This window comes from Sapajus apella, unplaced genomic scaffold, assembly GCF_009761245.1.
Source record: "Sapajus apella isolate SASKATOON/1434 unplaced genomic scaffold, GSC_monkey_1.0 scaffold3, whole genome shotgun sequence".
Classification (NCBI taxonomy): domain Eukaryota; kingdom Metazoa; phylum Chordata; class Mammalia; order Primates; family Cebidae; genus Sapajus; species Sapajus apella.
In genome coordinates, this window is record NW_022436943.1 from 26,154,224 (window position 1) to 26,167,179 (window position 12,956).

Sequence of the window (12,956 nt, forward strand, 5' to 3'; positions counted from 1 at the left end):
CGGCCTTTTTTTTTTTTAAAAAAAAAAAAAAAAAAAAAAAAAAATTGTTAGCCTAGAATGCTTCTTCATAAAATTTGTCTTCCCAACGGTTTCTAAGTTTCTTCAAGACAGATATTGTCTTATTTATCTTTGCATGTTTTGGAGTCTAACACTTACTTTATTCAACAAACATTTGTGGACTTTATGAATAGCACAAAAAGGATACTAAATCCTTTGGCATCAGCATGGCCCTGCCTTGAAGGAACTCGCAGGACAGGTGGCAGCAGGTCAGGTCAACACAAAAACACATTAGCATGAGAGCAGAGAGTGCAGCTTCCAGCTAAGATGGAGTCAGAGGGATTGAACACACCCTCCCACCTGAAGCAGAGGAAACAACAAACCCCCAAAACAACAGACATAAAACAACAGTTTACAAGACACTGGAAACTGGGCAACAAAGGACAGTGATCCCTGAGAAAATGAAAACAAGTGAGGTAAGTCCTATATTGGTCCCAGCCTAATGCCTTGAGAGGGTTTCCAAGCCACAGTGCCAGGAGCAGGGACCCATGTGATACCTGGTGGACTCACTGATGGGCAGATGGCGTCGAGAGTCTGGAGACACCAAAGTGGGTAGTGATCACTGGACAGAGTAACAGAGAGGAGAGAGTGGGCCAGGCATGGTGGCTCATGCCTGTAACCCCAGCACTTTGGGAGGCCGAGGCAGGCGGATCACTTGAGGTCAGGAGTTCGAGACCAGCTTGGCCAACATGGTGAAACCCCATCTCTACTAAAAATACAAAAATTAGCTGGGCATGGTGGCAGATGCCTGTAATTCCAGCCACTCGGGAGGCTGAGGCAGGAGAATCGCTTGAACCAGGGAGGTGGAGGTTGCAGTGAGCAAAGATCATGCCATTGCACTCCAGCCTGGACAACAAAGTGAGTCATCACACACACACGCATGCATACAAACACACACACAAAAGGGGGGGAGAGAGAGAGAAGGAGAGGAGAGAGCAGCACAGAGAGAACTCCAGAGAGCTGTGGCAAGTCCCCCTCAAGTATTCAGCACAGTCAGTCTACACATGGGAATAAACTAACCAGTACTGGGAAAAAAGAACCAAGTAAAAGGATTAAAGGGAAGAGTTCCTGGCCCTCCCACAAGGTCAAGAAGCGTGCCTGTTTCTATCAGTCAGAGGGAGAGCCTCATGATTTGTGGGGTACTGGCTATTCAGAAAGGTCTGGCCTCAGTAGTGGGAGTAATCAGTCCTAGCTGAGAGCTACTCTCATGTCAGCTAATGAATCTGAGAAGCAAGACCTGCAAAGTTCAAACTGTTTCCAAGTTAATTTAACTGTGTCTTGGAAGAAAGTTTAAGAACATTTATAGAGCTATAAAAATATCCAGCGCTCAACATGGTAAAGCCCTGTTGAAGAGATCATAAAGTAATTATATCTTGTAGTGGAGTTGTTCATGATTACAAAATATCAATCTACTTGAAATTAACAAAAAAATAAGAGGATTATGATGGAGATCAACAACAGAGTGAAACGTGGGACTGGGGTGTGGGGGGCAGAGGAGACACCTCCATTGAGTGAGAGGGAAATGTGGTACAAGTGCACTCTAGGACCCCACATGAGAAAAGGCTGTGGGATGCAAGAGGCCATGGTGCCTTCTGGAATCTTCCAGTTGACATTTAGCTGAGGCATGGAGCATTCAAAGGCCACAAATAGCCATTCAGAGGCCATAAATGTGAGATGATTCTTGAGAGAGACGGGGACCCAGTCATAGAGGCGGTTACATGCCTCATTAAGAAATTTGGACGTCATTTAAAGTGAATGGGGGCTGGTGGCTCACACCTGTAATCCCAGCACTTTGGGAGGCTGAGGCGGGTGGATCACCTGAGGTCAGGAGTTCAAAACCAGCCTGGCCAACATGGTAAAACCCCATCTTTACTACAAACACAAAAATTAGCCAGGCATGGTGGCAGGCACCTGCAATCCCAGCTACTCAGGAGACTGCGACAGAAGAATTGCTTGAGCCCAGGAGGCGGAGGTTGCAGTAAGCCAAGACTGTGCCAAAAACTCCGTTTTAAAAAAAAATTTAAAAATAGGCTGAGCGCTATGGCTCACACCTGCAATCCCACAACTTTGGGAGGCTGAGATCATGAGGTTAGGAGTTCGAGATCAGCCTGGCCAACATGGTAAAACCTTGTCTCTGCTAAAAATACAAAAATTAGCTGGGTGTGGTGACACATGCCTGTAATTCCAGCTACTCAGGAGGCTGAAGCAGGAGAATCACTTGAATCTGGGAGATGGAGGTTGCAGTGAGCTGAGATCGTGCCATTGCACTCCAGCCTGGGCAGCAGAGCGAGATTCTGTCTCAAAAAAATAAAATAAAAATAAAAAATAAATAAAGTAAATATGAATGGAAAGATACTCAAAGATTTTAAGCAGGAGAGAAACGTGGTTAACATGATCATACTCAGTCTTGAAAGATCACTCTGGCATCAGTGGGGAAGAATGAATTGGGAGAGGGCCTGATGGGAGGCAGGAAGAGCTATTAGAAATGTGTTGTGAAGATTGTGTTTTCCAGAAATGGCCAGAACAGGATTTCTAATCCCACACAATTTTCCAGAACCTCGCCTCCGCCCCCTCCAGGTGGACTCTAGTTCCCCTCCCCTTGAACCTGGAGGCCTTGGTGAACTGTAGAGCTCTGTGACTGCCTGGAGTAGGGGTGGATGGGAGAAGTGATGCTCGGTGACCTCCAAAGTCAGGTCATAAAAGGAGAATCACTTCTGCCTGGTTCTCTTTCTTGGGACCTGTGCTTTTTAAGCCCTGAGCTGCCAAGTGAGGAATCTGGCCACCCCAAAGCCACCACGGAGGAGAGAGACTACACAGAGATACAGAGGAAGGTCCCACGTGCAAGCAGCCTCAGCTGTTCCAGCTCCCAGGCAATTTCGAGCCACCCCAGCTGATGCTGCATGGAACAGAAATGAGATCCCACCGTTCTGCCCAATATCAGATTCATGGGCTAAATAAATGATTGTTGTTTTAAGTCAGTAACTTTTGTGTAGGTTTTGATATGCAGAATAGTTAACTGGGAAAAAGTTATAGTAATATAGGTTGGAAATGTGAAGCCTGAAACACAGCAACTCCAGAACCACTGTTTAGGAGGGTAAAGGCCTCTTTGGAGGGAGTCATCTGAAGCTGCCTTTGCATAGCACTTTACATAAGATTGGAAAACTTCTAATTGTTCATCTCTAAAAGTGACGAGTATCACCACTGCCTTGAAATGAGACAGTGACAGAAGGAATGCACAGGAATGATAAGGTTAAAAAATACCAAGGAGGCAAATTTAATAGGTCTGGTGACTGTCTAAATATAGAGATGGTGGAGGAGTGCCAAAGATGTCTTTGACTTGATTAGAGGATGGATAGTAAGACTATTAAAAAAAAAAGGGAGTGGTGGGGAGGTTTGGGCAGGGATGAATTTGTTTTTGGAATATTGACTTTGTACCAGTGCAACATCTTAATAGAGAGATCCATTAAGAGTTGGACACAGTGGAGATAAAGATCAGGAAGGAAGTTGCTTCTTCATCCATAAAATGGGACTACTATGGTTGTCATGAAGATTAAATGAGGTAATGTTTGTATACTAGGTTGAATAGTATCCTGCAAAAATTCAGATCTACCTGAAACCTATGAACGTGACCTCGTCTGGAAATCCGGTCTTCGCAGATGCAATCAAGTTAACATGAGATCATAATGGATTTGCGTACTCCCTAATCCAATGACTGGTGTCTTTATAAGGAGAGAAAGTTGGGCATAGGGATATCACAGGGATAACACCCTATGATGATGATGGAGGCAGAGAATACGGTGATGCAGCTGCAAGCCAGGGAACATCAAGGATTGCCAATAAGCATGAGAAGCTAGGAGGCACTCATTCATGTTTGCCAGATACCATACTTGATTTGACTTAAACTCTTAAGCCATAGTGTGGTTTGCAATAATAAGATTAATCCCTTGATAAGAAAGGAACAAACCCAACAACATCTGATAAGCAAGCACTAAAGTCAGTTCCTGGAGGAAGTCACTAGCCTAAGCAATTGCATTAAAGAGTTTTTTCCAGGAAAGAAATCTAAGTTGCATTCCAGCGCCACGTCTGTGGTCCACGCTCATAACAGAATTACACAGGGTTTGGAGGTGAATGTAAGATGAACTAGAAACTCTTCCCCTCGCCCCTCCTTTTCCCCTCCCAGAATCAGAAGAGCACAGTGTTTCAGGTCTCCAAGAACCATATTAAAAGTGACAGAGTGTCTATTTGGAACGGTCTTTGAGGGAAAAACTGCAAATGGTACTCAGAATGTGCTTTAAAAAAAAAACATAAGGAAGTCTCTCTGGCCCTTATTTTCATCCTTGGTGGCAGAACTACTAACAGGCTGGTTGTGTGGATTGGTCATGGTGGGAACTCTGGAAATGAGTGGGGATTATTCTGTGTGTTCATTTGGTGTCCATGGAGGATAAGCTGCTTCTGTATGGCTACTGCCATCCCCATAACTCCCCACTCCTCATCTGGCTGCTATATAGATATGTATGCCTCATTCATCACAGGGGTAAATCAGAAAAACTTTTTTCCCATTCTGCTAAAAGTAACAAAACAAAATTCTCCTGTTGTGGGTTGCCAGTATATTTCCAAATGCCTTCCTTCAGGTTTCACTCATTTAAAAGGTATGAAATGTAGACTGGGGTGTTCTTAAGTTCACCTTGCCTTCATCAAAAATGTCAATTAACCCTGAATCACAACTAGGAGGGAAAGTCTGGCTCTAAGACAACAGGTATGTAGCCAGGCGTGATAGCAGGCATCTGTAGTCTCAGCTACTTGGGAAGCTGAGCCAGTAGAATCTCTTGAACCCAGGAGACAGAGGTTGAGGTGAGCCAAGATCATGCCGCTGCATTCCAGCCTGGGCAACAGAGCAAAACTCCATCGCAATAATAATAATAATAATAATAATAATAATAATAATAAACAAACAACAGATATGTGGACTCCCAAGTATTTCTGAAACAATCATTAACATCTAAGTAGTGAAAATGCTAATTACATGTTATTCTAATCTTATCTTTAAAGTCAGAACCCTAAGGACTGTTATGAGTAACGTGATGTCAACCTTTGGATTCTTTTAGAAAGGCTCTAATTTGAACTTAAGAACAAACCCAGACAGACTGTCCCCCAAACCATCCCGATGCATGATGTGTGATTGTGGGCTCAGATCAACAAGATATGGGGAAGTCCTGGGGCCAACTACATTCTTTCCTGGAAACATGATTATTTCTTTAATCTGAGTCCTATGAACATCATAGCTCAGAAGTTTTAGTTTGTTCCCACATGGGCTGATCTCTGCTGATAAAGGCAGCAGGTAAAGAAGCTAGGAGTCCTAAAGTCAAGAATAGCTCTTCTGTGATTTCCACCAATTGGAGATTTAGTGGGGCACCTCCCTTTTCTTTGTGAACATGCATTTTATAACTAACTAAATTTAACTGAAAACTTAATGGAAGACTCTATCCATTACTTTCTCCATTAAATTGGAAATGAACTCCATTTATTTAGTAGGAAAACATCCTGTCTCAGCTCTGGAAATTGTGGCAGTAATAATGGCAGCCAACAGTTATTGAGTGAGTAGCCCATGCAGGCACTGTTGTAGGCAGCTTACTTGTAATGACTAACACTTAACAATCATCCATCATTTAGGTGTTTCCATTAGTTCCAATCCAGAAATCAGGAAATGGATGCCAGAATGTTCAGTAACTTGTTCAAGGGCACATAGCTACTTAGGGCGTAGAATCATGACTGGAAGCCAGGCACTTCACCTTGGGGTCTATACCCTTAATACATGGATCCCCACCCCTCAAGATTCCAGAGCACATATAAGCATCCTTGGCAGAATCAGTGACACTGCTGCCTTTGTAAAAAGAGAAGTTGAGCTTGGCGCTCAATGATGGAAAATTGTGACTCAAGGAGATGGGAAAGAAGGAAAAGGGAAATGTTAAAAAGGCAAGGCAATATCAACCTGCTTTGTCCAAGACAGCTACTCTTGTTAAAAGTGGAGGGTGTCCAGGTTCTTGGCATCTTGAACAAAGAGTTGGACAAAACACCTGAAGCAAAGAAGGAATGAAGGGATTTATTGAAAATGAAAGTATGCTCCACAGTGTGGGAGCGGGCCTGAGCATAGAGGCTCAAAGGCCTTGTTCCAGATTTTTTGGGAGTTTAAATAACCACCAGAAGATTCTGTTGGTTACTTTGGGTACATCCTATGTAAATGGAGAGGATGAAGTAAAGTTACAAAGTCATTTATGGCGAGGAGAGGATATTTCCTGTTACGGCTGAAGTGTGAATTGGCCTTATTTCCTGGCTCCGATCCCTATTTTCCTGCCTCACCCTCACATACCTATCTTTCCTTTGGTTCCTGCTTCATCTTTGCTTTGGATACAGATGATCAAATGTTGTTTACGCCTATCATTTTCATTGAGTCATAAGGATCAAGCAACACAGCATGTATACATATAGTCAATGAGCATCCTATAGTTAAAACTTGACCTTTCAAGGGTCTTACTTTTTGAGAACAGAAGGGAGGCAAATGAAATTCCATTTTCTTCCCACATTATCTCCCTAAAAGTGGTGTGGTCCCATTCATGGATCCATAAGGTCAACATTCCCTCCATGCCTCAAGATGCCAAACACATATAAGCATTCATGATAGAATCAGTTATGCCACTCACTTGCTTTGTTGACCCCCTCATTAGACACAGCTTGTGCTGTGATGGTGTGGGCATTCAGACCTGTCTCCAGCAGGGCTGAGGGACAGGAGCTGTGTCAGGCAGGGACAATTCTTCTGCTTGAGTGGTGGGCTGACCTTGGCCACTAATGGGAGGAGACAATCTGCTGTAACATGAGGAAAGGTCAGGGTTCTGATCTGGCCTAAGACTCCTGAGAGATGATTTTTGATGTGATAATAAAATATTGAGCCTAAATTATGCTCCTAAATTTGTCACTTAAAAATAAACATATGAGGTTCCCAGAAAAGAAGGCCCAACAGGAACAGCTCTGGTCTGCAGCTCCCACCAAGCCCAACACAGAAGGTGGGTGATTTCTGCATCTCCAACTGAGGTACCTGGTTCATCTCATTGGGACTGGTTAGACAGTAGGTGCAGCCCATAGAAGGCAAGCAGAAACAGGGTGGGGTGTTGCCTCACCCAGAAAGCTCAAGGGGTCAGGGAACTTCTTCCCCTAGCCAAGGGAAGTCATGAGGGACAATGCTGTCCAGCCCAGATACTATGCGTTTCCCATGGTCTTCACAACCTGCAGACCAGGAGATTCCCTCGGGTACCTACAGCACCAGGACCCTGGGTTTCAAGCACAAAACTGGGCAGCCATTTGGGCTGACAGCAAGCTAGCTGCAGGAGTTTTTTGTTGTTGTTGTTTTGTTTTTCCCATACCCCAGTGGTTCCTGGAATGATAGCAAGAAAGAACCATTCACTCCCCTAAAAGGGGGGCTGAAGCCAGGGAGCCAAATGGTCTCACTCAGTGGATCCCACCCCCATGGAGCCCAGCAAGCTAAGATCCACTGGCTTGAAATTCTCACTGCCAACACAGCAGTCTGAAGTCAAGCTGAGACTCTCGAGCTTGGTTGGCGGAGGGGCATCTGCCATTACTGAGGCTTGAGTAGGTGGTTTTCCCCTCACAGTGTAAGCAAAGCCACTGGGAAGTTTAGACTGGGAGGAGCCCACCACAGCACTACAAAGCTGCTGTAGCCAGGCCGCCTCTCTAGATTCCTCCTCTCTGGGTTGGGCATCTCTTATCCTCCTCTCCCAGTCAGGGGCTTACAGATAAAACTTCCATCTCCCTGGGACAGAGCACTTGGGAGAAGGGGCAGCTGTGGGCACAGCTTCAGCAGACTTAAATATTCCTGCCTGCCAGCTCTGAAGAGAGCAGTGGATCTCCCAGCATAGAGCTCGAGCTCTGCTAAGGGACAGACTGCCTCCTCAAGTGGGTCCCTGACCTCTGTGTCTCCTGACTGGGAGACACTTCCCAGCAGGGGTCAACAGACACCTCATATAGGAGAGTTCCAGCTGGCATCTGGCAGGTGACCCTCTGGGATCAAGCTTCCAGAGGAAGGAGCAGCAGCAATCTTTGCTGTTCTGCAGCCTCCACTGGTGATACCCAGGCAAACATCTGCATGGACCTTCAGCAAACTCCAGCAGACCTGCAGAACAGGGCCTATTAGAATGAAAATGAACAAACAGAAAGCAATAGCATCAACATCAATAAAACGGATGACTATGCAAAAACTCCATCTCAAGGTCACCAACAGCAAAGACCAAAGGTATATAAATCCATGAAGATGAAGAAAAGCCAAGGCAAAAAGGCTGAAAATTCCCAGTACCAGAATGCCTTATCTTTGCCAAAGGATCACAACTCCTTGCCAGCAAGGGAACAAAACTGGATGCAGAATGAGTTTGACAAATTGATACAAGTAGTGTTCAGAAGGTGGGTAATTACAAATGTCTCCAAGCTAAAGGAGCATGTTTTAACCCAATGCAAGGAAGCTAAGAACCTTGATAAAAAGTTAGAGGTATTGCTAACTAGAATAACCAGTTTAGAGAAGAACATAAATGATCTTATGGAGCTGAAAGAGACCATGAGAACTTCGTGAAGCATACACAACAGCTGAATTGATCAAGCAGAAGAAAAGATATCAGCAATTGAAGATCAGCTTAAGGAAATAAAGTATGAAGACAAGATTAGAGAGAAAAGGACGGAAAGGAAAAAGGAAAGCCTCCAAGAAATATGGGACTATGTGAAAAGACCAAACCTACATTTGATTGGTGTATCTGAAAGTGACAAGGAAAATGGAACCAAGTTGGAAAACACACTTCAGGATATTATCCAGAAGAGCATCCCCAACATAGCAAGACAGGCCAACATTCAAATTCAGGAAATACAGAGAACACCACAAAGAAACTCCTTGAGAAAAGCAACCCCAAGACACATAGTCATTGGATTCACTAAGGTTTTGGTTAAGGGGAGCCAAAGAGAAAGGTCAGGTTACCCACAAAGGGAAGCCCATCAGACTAACAGCAGATCTCTCTGTAGAAATCCTAAAAGCCAGAAGAGAGTGGGGCAAATATTCAACATTCTTAAAGAAAAGAATTTTCAACACAGAATTTCATATCCAGCCAAATTAAGCTTCATAAATGCAGGAGAAATAAAATCCTTTACAGACAAGCAATGCTGAGGGATTCTGTCACCACCAGGCCTGCCTTACAAGAGCTCCTGAAGGAAGCACTAAATATGGAAAGGAAAAACTGGTACCGGTCACTGCAAAAACAAACCAAAATGTAAAGACCATTGACACTGTGAAGAAACTGCATCAACTAATAGGCGAAATAACCAGCTAGCATCATAATGACAGGATCAAATTCACACATAACAATATTAACCTTAAATGTAAACAGGCTAAATCTTTGCTGTTCATCAGCCTCCACTGGCGATACCCAGGCAAACAGGGTCTGGAGTGGGCCTCCAGTGGATTGATAATGTTGTTGTCTTCTCTGTTTGCTGGTTTTCTGTCTAGTTGCTCTATCAGTTATTGAGAGAAGTATGTTGAGGTTTTTAACTCTAATTATGGATTTGTCTATTTCTCTTTTCAGTTCTATCAGTTTTGTTTCACATATAACACTTTATTTGGGTATATATTTAGGATTTGCATGCAAAATATGTATGTTTGCTATGTCTTTTTGGTAGATTGGCCCTTTTATCATTATATAATGTCCCTCTCTGTCCACAGTAATTTTCTTTTCTCTGAAGTCTTCTTTAACATTGATATAACTATTCCTGCTCATGGTTAGGAAGAATCAATATCGTGAAAATGGCCATACTGCCTAAAGTAATTTTTAGATTCAATGCTATCCCCATCAAGCTACCATTGGCTTTCTTCACAGAATTGGAAAAAACCACCTGAAACTTCATATGGAAGCAAAAAAGAGCCCACATAGCCAAGACAATCCTCAGCAAAAAAAAAAAAAAAAAAAAAAAACCTAAGCTGGAGGCATCACACTACCTGACTTCAAACTATACCACAAGGCTACAGTAATCAAAACAGGCAAGCATTTGACCAAGCAATCCCATTACTAGGTATATATCCAAAGGAATATAAATCATTCTATTATAACGACATATGCGCACGTATGTTTATTGCAGCACTGTTCACAATAGCAAAGATTTGGAACCAACCAAAATGCCCATCAATATTAGACTGGATAAAGAAAATGTGGCACATATACACCATGGAATACTATGCAGCCATAAAAAAGAACGAGTTCATGTCCTTTGAGGGACATGGATGAAGCTGGAGACCATCATTCTCAGCAAACTGACACAGGAACAGAAAACCAAATACCGTATGTTCTCACTCATAAGTGGGAGTTGAACAATGAGAATATATGGGCACAGGGAGGGGAACATCACACACCAGGGCCTGTCAGGGGTGGGGGTTAAGGAGAGGGATATCATTAGAACAAATACCTAATGTAAATGACCAGTTGATAGGTGCAGCAAACCACCATGGCACGTATATACCTATGTAACAAACCTGCATGTTCTGCATATGTATCCCAGAACTTAAAGTATAATTTTTTTTAAAAAGTGTATAAAAAAAACAAACATAGGAATGCAAAAATGTTCATTTGAGGTCCTAAAAATAAATCTGCATATGGTTTTACTCAATCACCCAGATGTTGACATAGCACAAAAATATTTTCTTAAAAAGGAACACAACTGCATTTTGGCATATGTGGTAGACTGAATTGTGGCTCCCAAAGACGTCTACATCCTAATCCTGAAAGCTGTGAATATGTTAACTTGTATAGGAAGACAAACTTTGCAGATGTGATTACATTAAGAACATTGAGATGGAAGGAAAAATTCTCCTGAACTATTCACATGGTCCCAGTGTAATCACAGGATCTTTTTAAGTGGAAGAGAAAAGCAGAGTAACATACACAGAGGATGGCAGCCTGAGAAGGACTCGATCTGCTGTTGCTGCCTTTGAAGATGGATGAAGAGGGCCATCGGCCAAGGAACTCAGGAAGCTTCTAGAATCAGGGAAAGGCAGGGGAAAGAATTCTTCCCAACAGCCTCCAGAAGGAACATACCCCTGAGGATACCTTAATTTTAGCCCGATGAAACTGATTTCAGACTTTTGACCTCAAGAAGTATAAGATAATAAATTGTATTTTTAAGCGGCTGGCTTTCTGAAACACTGTTATAGCTGCCAGAGGGAAACTAATCCGGTATGATCCAGAGCTACACAGAATCCACAGTAGTCCCATAAATCTTAGAGTTTTTTCTATCAATGTTAGGAAATACAAAAAAATTTCAGCTTGTCCCTATAAACAATATTCTGTGGATACCAAAGCTAAACCACAGGAAGCAATGTCAGGGAAGAACAACTAGAAAATGTATGAATTGGAGTCCTATATCCCATTCATTGTCAAGCTTAATTAATTAAACTTGTTTTCACCCCAGTCTTCATCCTGACCAGTTACTGGTGTTTGTAGGTGAACATTCATAAATTGCTTGAATTTCTGAGTCATGGAGGGACAGGGATTCAGTTAAGAATTTATGTATCAAGGCTTGTTATCGAACTATGGGTGTTACTCATATTAACAAATAGAACCTTAATTTGTTTACAGTTCTGGTCCACAGCTTGCCCCCAACTCATCACTAACAGATATTTAGAAAGGTGCAAAACAGAAACTTAACAGACAGTGTCTCCTCTGAAGCAAATGGGCATTCTCCTAAGTGCTGCAGACCAGCCAGAACAAAGAAAAAGATGGCCCCCACAAAGGCACAAAGCTTCCTGTGGCAGTGACAAGGCCTGAGGAGTGTGAGTTTTCAACAAATGAGGGAAAAAAAGAAAAAAAAAAAATAGAATGGGAAGCTCTGTAAGATCCTACAGTAAATTCGAATTTATCCAGAATAATTGAAAGCAGGGAGATTAGCATAAGAATGTGGCAGAATACATGAATTGTCAGTTTGCAAAGTAGCAGAATAGAATAACATAGCCCTTAATATGAAAATGGCTCTAAATTTAATTTAATCTCTTTGATGATTTGGAAGTCACCTCAGGGTACTACAATATTTCCTTTCTGTGGTCATGAATATTAATCATCAGGGCTCAGTGCTGTAGAAAACACTTTAAGAAATTCGAGCTCTCCTTTGCAAGCTTCTGAAGAGCCATGAGTAGCTGAGCCTTTTGTAAGGAATGGGTATCCTTATAGTTATAGCCTGGAAACACTGTGGGCCTGTGAATGGACTGAGGTGCTTTACAGTGAAGCAAATGCCTTTGCGAGGCTGAGGCACCTTCCTTTATTTATTTTATTTTTTACTTTTTCCAAACAACATTGCCCCAAAGCACCTTCCTTTCAATGATCACTTTTTACATTCCTTAGCAAATGTGGTGGACTGAAGTCAACAGGGCTGGGTGGGGGCCAATTCCTGCCTTCTGTGTGTTCTCTGCAATTCTCCCTGTCTCTCTCACAAACTGGATTCCACAGAAAAGGGACAGGGTCCATTTTCCTCCCTAAACTATTTATTCAGGGCTGAGTTCTTAGGGGACTGTTGATTTCATCATCCCACAAGGACTAAAGGTCCCTCCCTGCCCCAGTGTCTGCATCTACATCAGTGCCGATCACAAAACCATTGACGAACAGCAGCCAGGACCACTGGGCAAAAGTATGGAGCAGGAGCTAACATGGTGCTGTAAACCAAAAAATAAAATTCGAATGCTCCCCTAAACATCTGAAGGAACTGCTCCTCTCAGCCAAGGGCATTCCAAAGTTAACCTGAAAAACATGCTCAGGCCATGATGGAAGGAGAGTTGGATATGCCTCATTCTACCCTCCTATACCCTCCTCCCT

General features: G+C 42.9%; 1 protein-coding gene across 9 annotated transcripts in view; it reads right to left on the reverse strand.

The window, feature by feature from the left end:
• The window catches only part of NCALD (neurocalcin delta), a 449,016-nt gene that overhangs the window by 30,104 nt on the left and 405,956 nt on the right, over positions 1-12,956 (reverse strand). The gene's annotated exons all lie outside the window — the stretch shown is intronic.